Below are 10,054 nucleotides of genomic sequence, written 5' to 3'. Positions count from 1 at the left end.
AATCAAATACTAAATGCATAGATGGAGATGCTCTATAAATAATAGATAAAGGGTGTACACGTTATACAATTTTAGTGTAAAAATTTATATACAATATGTATGTCATTCATTTTAAATACTTATATAAAAGTTAACAATAATTAATAAACATGGTGAATGATATAATAACAATGTAAAAATTATTGAATCTTAATCATTATTGACTTTTAGATAAGTATAATATATATGCACTGACAGTGCAAAGATTCATACACAGTCAGTGTTTCATTCGCCTTTCATTTGGATTACTCTTTTAGAAAAGTCAATAATAATTGAAAATAAATAATAGATGATACAGTAATAGTATAAAAACTCTTACATTATCGATGTATATGTATTTCTCTCATAGAAATGCTAAACTTGATCAAAGAGGTTGCTAAAATGTGATTTTTTTTCTCTCTCTATCGTGATATCGTATGATGGCTCAACCATGAAAAAACAATGTATAAATGACAAAAAGGTACTTCAATGCTCAAGTTAAAGGAGTATAGGTATTTTTGCAAATGTAAGCATTGTTTATACTTTACAACATTGTGTTATTGTAGTGTTAAGGATGGCATATTTTTGGTAGTTCTGAATTCAGTGCAACTTAATTACATTAAGTCTTGGAGTTTGTTTGGAAGTTAGATTTTAGAGGGGGAAAAAGGAAAAAAGAAGGTTTACGAATCATCTGACAAATGTATTTCATGCTTCTCAAGTCTTTCTTCATTTTCTCTTTCTTCATTTCCAAAGTTCAACTCTCAAACTTCATTCATAATAGTCATGGCAATGTGAATGACATTGCTGATGTATAATGCTTTCATTTAGACGATTACTTGGATGATGATGAGAATGAGAGGTATTATAATGCGCATTGATAAAAAAATCCAAGACTAAATCCTTTAAATTGTGGGCCTTGAAGTCATATTTTATTAGGTTTAGGGTTTTCTCTATTGTGCATTATACAAGTAGCTAGCAAAATATTTATGTAATTATAGTACATAATTAAGATTCTTATTTTAGAATATGTATATGTATATAGTTTAGGAAGTAAGGAGGAATTTATTTAACACTTTAGTCCAGATAATATTTTTTTTGGTACTACTAATGGTATTTCTTCACCTTTTTTATAATGAACTAATCTCTTTTAGGATTTGTGGTTGTTCCTCCCAACAAGTATCATTTTCAGGAATTGAACTCTCCACCTTGGAAATCCAGTAGGATCTTACACCACTAAACTAATTGCTTAGATGTGGCAAAAAAAGTTATTTAATTGTCCATATTATTTCCTTTTTAATAAATTAAAATTAAAATTAAAATATCAATATTTTTCCTCTCATATTCCAGTTCCACAGAGAATCCCAACACTTCAGTCATGGTTGCTCAAGCCTAAAATCATGTGAAATGCACCTATTAGTCTTTTCACAATGCTTTTTCAATCTCTTCTTTAAAACATATTCAATTTGGAATAGTAGTACCCAACTACTTGCTATAGTTAGGGATATAAATTCATCATTTCAAAATGTGTTTATTTCCCCTAAAAATTCTTCTAATTTGATTTGGGTTAGACAAATTCTTCTAATTCCAGTAAGTAAGAATGTGGTGTGGGATGTGATGAGCATTTGCCTTCCTAGCCTAAATGACTACATTATGAACTATTCCTTTCATATATCATAATTCTTCTCATTTATGTCAAAGGCTATTTTCTCACATCAATAAAAATACATGATGTTTGATATGCTTCTCATGCTGACACTTCTTTATAAGTGATCTTAATGTGAAATATGTATGTTTTTTATAAGTGAGCTTTGTGAAATATGTATGTATGTGATAAGGGTGATCTCGCAACCCTTTATTGTATCATTACTTAGACCTTTTGATGCAATTCAAGTTTGTTCTTCTATCAATCTTCCAAATGGCTGGATTATCTTCTCACATATTCGTCATTCTTATGTTGAACAGTATTTGAGTCTTTCCTATCTTGATCACGTGTCCACTCTTGGTGGCTGAACAATCCCACAGCATGAATTATTTGCAAAGCAAAGTTAATATAATGGCATAATTTAACATTCACACAATGCATGTTTCAAATATATTAGTACTCTAGATAGTCTAACGTGCATGTGGAGTTCTCATTAACACATGTCTGGTGTTAAGTAAGATATTAGAATATATGATAGTATCTTAAAATATTTTAAGAGAATATTTAGATGATACATATATAATGATCATATCCTAGATTTGTTTTGAGTATCTTAAAAAATTTCTTAGGATAAAGATTACTTTATTGTATCTTTTATGATTTATTTTTTATTTAATTAGAAATTTGTTATTAGTATAAATATAAGTTAGTATTAGATAGGCAACAATATTTGCACAAGATGGTATTCGAAGGTTTGTATGATTTTATTTGAACAATTTCTCTTGACTTTGTAATATTAAAGACATATTCACTTGTCTAAACACTACATCAGATATCGTAATAAATAGTGGTCATTTAATAGTGCAATAATTTTGAACGACGCTGTTGAAAATGAGGTGGAAGAACATCAACGGCGCATAATAAAGCAGGCGCTGTCAATTTGTGTAACTTCAACAACACATTCTTGACAATGCGCTGTTGAACATCAGTAATGTTAGCGCTAGCTTGAATGATTTATTTTTAACAACACATTTGATAGGAAGCGTTGTTGATGTGAATATATGCAATAGCGCATATTTAAGGAAGAGATGTTAAAGATGACATAGTAACCGCACTTGCTTAATTATACGTTGTTGATGTTTTACGACTTTTTAACATCCGAGAAATTAATAGTGGAATAGTAATGCGTCTCTTCGTTTGTTGAAATATTAATGGTTGAGTGATTATACGTTTCTTGGTTGTTGAAATATTAATGGTTAAGTGGTTATACGTCTCTTTGTTTGTTGAAATATTATTGATTGTTCATCTATAAATATTGTCGTTCACTCAATATTCTAATTCATCATTAAGCTAAGAGTCTAAGAGTATATGTTTCTATAAGAGTATGTTCATGAAAATAGGAGAAATAAAACACAAAGTAGTAAAAAAAAGGCAATACTTGAAAGAGTGAAAAAGAGAAGAAAAAAAACACTCAGATTTGTATAGAGGAGTCGAGGAAAAATTGTGTTCATATTTCAGAATCATGTCAATGGGGCCTTTAACAAATTTTGATTTAGCAAAAGGACCTAGATTTCAGAAGAATGTGACTGTCATACAAGATTTGCACGAGATGAATATTTGCAATTAAAAGTAAATAAAAGGAAAATGAGAATGAATTATTTAGGTCATTGAACTCTTTCAATTTTTATTGATCTCTTTCCATTATTTTTCTTCATCATCTACAGCAATTCCTTAAGTTCATTGATTTCCTTCATTTGATTTTAATGGAAAAGAATCTAGTTTTTAAAAGGAAATCAATGAATTGTTTTACAAGATTTGTGTAGAGGAGTAGATGAAAAAATTGTGGACAATATTATTTCCTCTTCTACCAAATCATTTAGTTCATTATATTCGCATGTACCAAATCATTTAGTTCATTATAATGTATTTTGCCTCTCTAAATGAATAATAAAATAATTATTTTGGATGTTAATTTCTGTTTTTTGTTAATTATTTGTATGGTTATTCTCTTTAATATTTTTGCAATGTTCCTTATTAATAAACACAATAAAAAAATTATCAATACTTAATAAATACAAAAACAAATTAACAAATGTAATGTTTAGTATTTTATCCAGTTTCGTATTAATAAACACAATTATATAGTAATAATTTACTTCATGGCAATTTCATGTTAATTTGAGTAAAGTCATGTATAAATATTTTTCAGTTAAGTAAAATGTTAATTTAACAACGCATAACCATGAATACGCTATTAATTTGTAAAATGAGTTCAGTTTAACAACGCATAATTACGACTGCGCTATCAATTAGATTCTATTCAACAACACATAATTCAAATAATATTGTCAATTAGATTCTAATCAATAACGCTACATCTTGGTAGCGTTGTTGATGTGTTAATGAAAATAAGTAGTAAACAACTGGATATGCAACAACACTATAATCCTTAATATGCATTGTTGAAGATGTTGATACACGCTACGTTAAATATGCGTTGTGGAAGAGATCTTGTTCATAAAATGAGTAGTGTACAGTTAAATGGTTACTACAGTTTAAATATCTAAAACATGAATCGTTTCATCTACGCTCTCAAACTTACTCGAAAAGAAATCCTCACACTCTCAACAAACCCTCATACTCTCATAAACTGAAGAAACTTCATCAATGACTTCCCAGAGTGGTGATCATGGTTCTCACAGTGATGACGAAGCTACACCAACTCCACAAGATCAGTAAATCGTTTCTCAAAAAACGACCTCCATGAAGAATGTCATTCGGTCAAGAAGAATAAGCATAAACTCAAAGGGTGACAACACATTGATAAGGTCAATCATTAAACTCAAAGGGTGACAACACATCGATAAGCTACCTTGGTGTTGTTGTTAGGCATAATCTGAAGCTAACATTTAAGAAATGGAGTAATGTAGAGAATATCGTGAATGAGCGTATTTGGAATGAAATAACAGTAACTTTATTTTTTCAGTTTTTGTGTTTTCATGCAATGTACGTATATGTGTTACGTTTTCATGCAATATACATATATGCATGCAATATATAATGTATATTTGTTTTTATTTCAGACAACTTTTGATGTTGGTGAGGAGCATAAGGATTATATCCTTAAATCGGCTGGCAAGACTCTCCGATAATTTTGAACTAATGCCGGAAAATTACTCACGAATGCTGATGGCAATGTCAACCTAAAACCTCCAACTAAATATGCAAATATCGTTGATGAAGAGGATTTGAAGACTTTTGTCATCCTATGCACACAAGACGAGCTTTTCTTGGTAAAATCATATTCTTTGTATTGACTTTTGATTATATGCTTTTGTATATGATTATTGATATTAATGTTGTTTATTGTTTCAAAAATTAAGTAATGCAAACCACAAGAGAGCATCCAAGACTTTATATCCATACTGAGCTTCTCGAACGGGGTATAGAGGAATCAAGAAAAGAATTGTAAGTATTGTTAATTTGTACATTATTGGTTATGTTTTGTATGCATATATATCTAATTACATTATTATTGGTTATGTTTTGTTAGTTGGAGAACAAAAGCGATACGCTTTTGTTCAAAAATGGGTGGGTGCCCGTAAGAACAAAAATGGTGTCATCGACAATGAGGAAGTTCAAAAATGTTTTATTGTATGTGGGTTGATAACAGCAATGGCTTCCGAGTTGGATGAGTCAGGGTTCATGCAAGTGGATCTTAATAGGCCAGGATATTAAGATGAGTCATTTATTCTAGCATCACAAGCTCAACAAGTATTCTATGTTAGTGACCAAGTTGATATGAAATGGTTCATTGTTCTTTTAACTAACAAAATAATCGTCAATAATATTGATGACCAAGAATATGAAGATATTGATGAAGATGATCTTTTTTGGGGACATATTAGTCGCGTGAGAGCGGACCAACTACGGATGATGATTTATATTCAAGAGATGATCACGATAAAGGACTTTTGGTAAATCAATATGCTCATCCAGACAAGGATAACCCTAAAAGACAAAAACAATTAAAGAAAAAGAAGAAATAGATGCAAGTAGTCTTTGTATAATTTTGATTGTTTGTAATTTTTATAATATTGTTTCTTTGTAATTTGTGTAATTTTTTTATTTGTAATTATGTACTTTGTCAAAAGATAATTAATATTATATTCATTATTTGTATTTTGTATGTATTGGTGTTTAATAAAACAAACTTCTGACATGTATTAATGTGTTTGTATTGTTCAAAATGTATAAATGTATATGTTATTGGGAATGTCTGTTCTGCTATTAAATGTATATGCAGATATTAATTTATACAAATCAACAGCGAATTCTAGAGGAAACCCTTACATGCGCTATTGTAAACGATAACTACAACAATGCTTGTTATAGAAAGCAATGTGGTACATTATTAATACAACAGTGCTATGCACATGATGTGTTGTTGTATTAAAGTGTTGTTTGAGAAAATTTAAGAATAATACAACATCGCTTTTTTGTTATTGCGCTGTTAAATATATGAACTTCAACAGCGCAACAACCAGCGTTGTTAATAAGACCTATAAAATACGCTGTTTATTTAAGACTATATGACAACGCTTTATGGACGAAGTCTTGTTGTATTGATGCACTATATGACAACATTTTTTACGTATTGTGATGTGGTATATAATCAATACAGCAATATTTGTGAAACATTGTTAATAATGACCATATACTACTGCGGTCAAATAGAAAGCGATGAAAATACTGTTATACATCTAAAATAAACGTAATTGAATGTCAACTCTGACGTAGTGAAATAAAGTTGAGAGAATTTGATGTATCCAAATTTTAGAGTAATAATGAATTTAGAGAATAAATTTACATAATTAAAAATAATTTCATTCGAGAATATTTCTTGATCAACTTGTTTTTTTTTGTACATTGGAAATTAAAGAAATAAGAAAGAAAAAAACTAAAATAAATGGGAATGATCTATTTGCAGAAATGAGAGCTCCTGGGGAGGAGAGTCCCAAATTCTTAAATTCTTCTGAATTCCCGAACTCGACTTAGACATGTAATCTGTTAACCTATGTTAATATCAACTTGTTTAGTTAATGGTGATTAATATTAGAAACGGATTTACATATTAGATTATATTGTATTTTTTTCTAGATGCTTGATTTATAGAATATTAGCACTGGAATTTTTATTGTTAAGGCTTACTGTATGTCGTGTAGATTTGAATTTATTAATAGATAACCTGCATAGAATTGAAGCAATTTGGTTAATTTGTTATTAAATATATAAACACGGGACTATCGGCTAGGATAGAAAAGCATCTTGAATTGAATTTAAAAATTCATATATTATAAGATGTGGTAAAAATTAATGAAAGTGATAAAAAAAAAAGTAGGATGACATGGACTCAATCTTATCTGCTCACTCAATTTGCCTGATCATGATCAGACCTGGATATATGATTAAATTTCATTGAGTCTATATTAGGTTTGAGTTTAAAAATTAGACCTGATCGATATTTAGAGTATGATAAGAGACAAATATGATATGACTCTTGCTTATTATTCATTCATCATGTTTGTGTGTGTTTATTCAATTTTGTACAAAGTAGTGACATTTCTTTGGCTTAATGTATCATTGATTTTCTAACTTTTTTGTCATATATATAATTAACAAAATATACATATCATTTCATATATCAAATTACATGTACATAAAAATAAGTAATATTAAAAAAAATTTATAATAGATATGAATTATATTTAAGTGGGTCTAGGTTCATATTCATAGACTCGCTCAATCGATATTTATGGCCTAGTTAACTTAGGATTTATGGTCAGTTTTAGATTATTAAAAAAAATAACTTGACCAACATTTAAAATTGGATAAGAAACAAGTTTTACCTGATCCTCAAATTATATTAATAATGATCAGATGATAATAACGTGTTTAAGAACATTGCATATCTTATCATAATAAAATAATAATAAATATTTATAACCTCAATTTAGTAAATTAATAAACAAGTATAAATATACATTTTGTTTACTTAATTTGTAACAGAAATAAAACTTCTATAGAAAATGATTAAATGTTTTTAAATTATATTTAAAATATGGAAGTCCATTGATTAGAGGGAGTAATAACCAAAATAAAATAAAAGGTAACAATTAAAAGGAAATAATTAATTTCTATACTTAAAATTAATTAGTATAAGGGTATTATGCAAGGAAATATTTTAAAACAAAATAAATAAACTAATTATGTAAAGCTGTACAAATTATTTTGGAAGGAGTTCAAATATACATTAATCAGATTTTGCTTGCCAAATGTTCCTTCTTGGCTAGCACTTCATTGGATTATGGATTTCAATTTTTTCCTAGGGACACTAATACAATGGTTAATTACAAGGCTCATATTTGTTTGTTACACTCTAAGCTCCACTATGATTATTTTTAAGATTGTTCTTAATAGAATAAAAACATTTTTATTTTGTTCTTTACTGTGATATTTTTATTTATTCAGTTTTGTTTTTAAATAAGAGCAGTTCTTGGTAAATAAAAATATTTCTTGGATGTTGTGATGTATTTTATCTATTTTATGCATTTTTTAATTTACTATGTTACAGTTTCTATTATATTTTGAAATTATATTTAATGTATTTTAATTAATGCATTTTAATAATTTACAATAAATTTTTTATATTTTTAGTTATAATTTATCATTAAATAATTTAAGAATAAATTATAGAGATTTTTAATTTATTAAATAATAAATAAGTACATGGTAGATTGTGATATCCAAATGAGAATAAGAATAATATTTGCTATTGTGGAGAAAGGTATATGTTTTTCTTATTTTAGGGAAATTATAGTAAAATTATAAAATAATATGTGAGATCCAAATAAAAATAAAAATTTTGTTTACTACTAGAGATACTCTTAAGATCCGGACCAAGACATTGCTAGAGTGTTATGTTTATATTGACTTGGATCTTATCCCTTTTCCTTGGCTTGTTTTTTTCTTCTTCAATATACCAAAAAGTATTCAGTTTTATAGTTAAAATTAATTACAAACATCTAAAATAAAGTAATATAGATTTGTTATACTATTTTGAAGTTTTTAAATTTACTATCTAAGATAACCAAAAATAATTATCATCTAAATAATTTCTTATAGGAAAAAGTATAAAAATCCTATAAACTTTTGTTTTATATAAGTAGTTATTACGAAATATTTTTCTTCATGATTACTCTTAAATTTTATTTGTTTGTGAATTTGGTCTCTATATAAATATATCATTAAATTATAAATAAACCAATAACCAAAATATTGAAATCACCCTCACAACAACAATGTATATTACTTAGTGTCCATATCTAGAGAAAACCACTCCCAGCATACAAAAAAGATTTAGAATGAGAAAATTAAATTTAAGCGTTGAAAATGGTTATTATAATAAGATTGATATCTACATATATATCTATACTATATATATATATATATATATATATTATATTTATTATTATATTTTATATTTTATAAATAAAGTTAAAATTAGTGTTGTAAAAACCATCATGAACTAATTTCTAATTTCTTATTTTATCCTTGAGATTCTTTTTTTAATTTCTACAAAAAATAATAATATAATTCTAGGTAACTCCTATTACCATAATAATCATTTATCTCACCTTAAATTAAATATATTATAATAAACACAAAAAAAGTATAACATAAAGTACACTTAACACAAAAAATATTGTAATTCTCTAAAATGAAATATATAAAACTGAGAACTTAATAAAAGTTCTTAATATCATAAAATAAGAATATAAATAGGCAGACACAAAGTGTCTGTTAATACGCTAGTATGTAATAAAATAATAACAACATAACAATCGTAGTTAAAATAAAATGCACGTGTTATAATTGTTCATTGTTAATAATTTAACATTTTCTTTATCCATAAACCATTTCCTTCACTCCAATACTCAAAGCTTAAAGTTTAATGGTAATTATAAAAAAGAATAGTTTATAGTGAATACTTGGAAAATATATAATATTTTATGGCATTTTTATAGACTTTTTCGAATTTTTATATATCAAATTTGATAATGAATTTAGTTGGAGTCTTAAAGTTTTCATTTTAAATGAAAATTATAAATGATGAGTACATGATCTATTTATATGTTAATGATCATCTATTTTCAATAAAAGTATTACACTTGAATGAAAGATGAGTGTTGTATTGTGATACTCATGATGTATACACATTAAAGTTAAATATAAATATAAGCTTTTGTAATGAAAAATAATTCTAGTGTTTAAATTTATGTTTTAAATTTAAATATGAAAGGAAAATCTTACATCATCTAAATAAATTGATCT

The sequence above is a fragment of the Lupinus angustifolius genome, chromosome LG06 (genome assembly GCF_001865875.1).
Source record: "Lupinus angustifolius cultivar Tanjil chromosome LG06, LupAngTanjil_v1.0, whole genome shotgun sequence".
Taxonomy (NCBI): Eukaryota; Viridiplantae; Streptophyta; class Magnoliopsida; order Fabales; family Fabaceae; genus Lupinus; species Lupinus angustifolius.
This window is presented reverse-complemented; position numbering follows the sequence as displayed.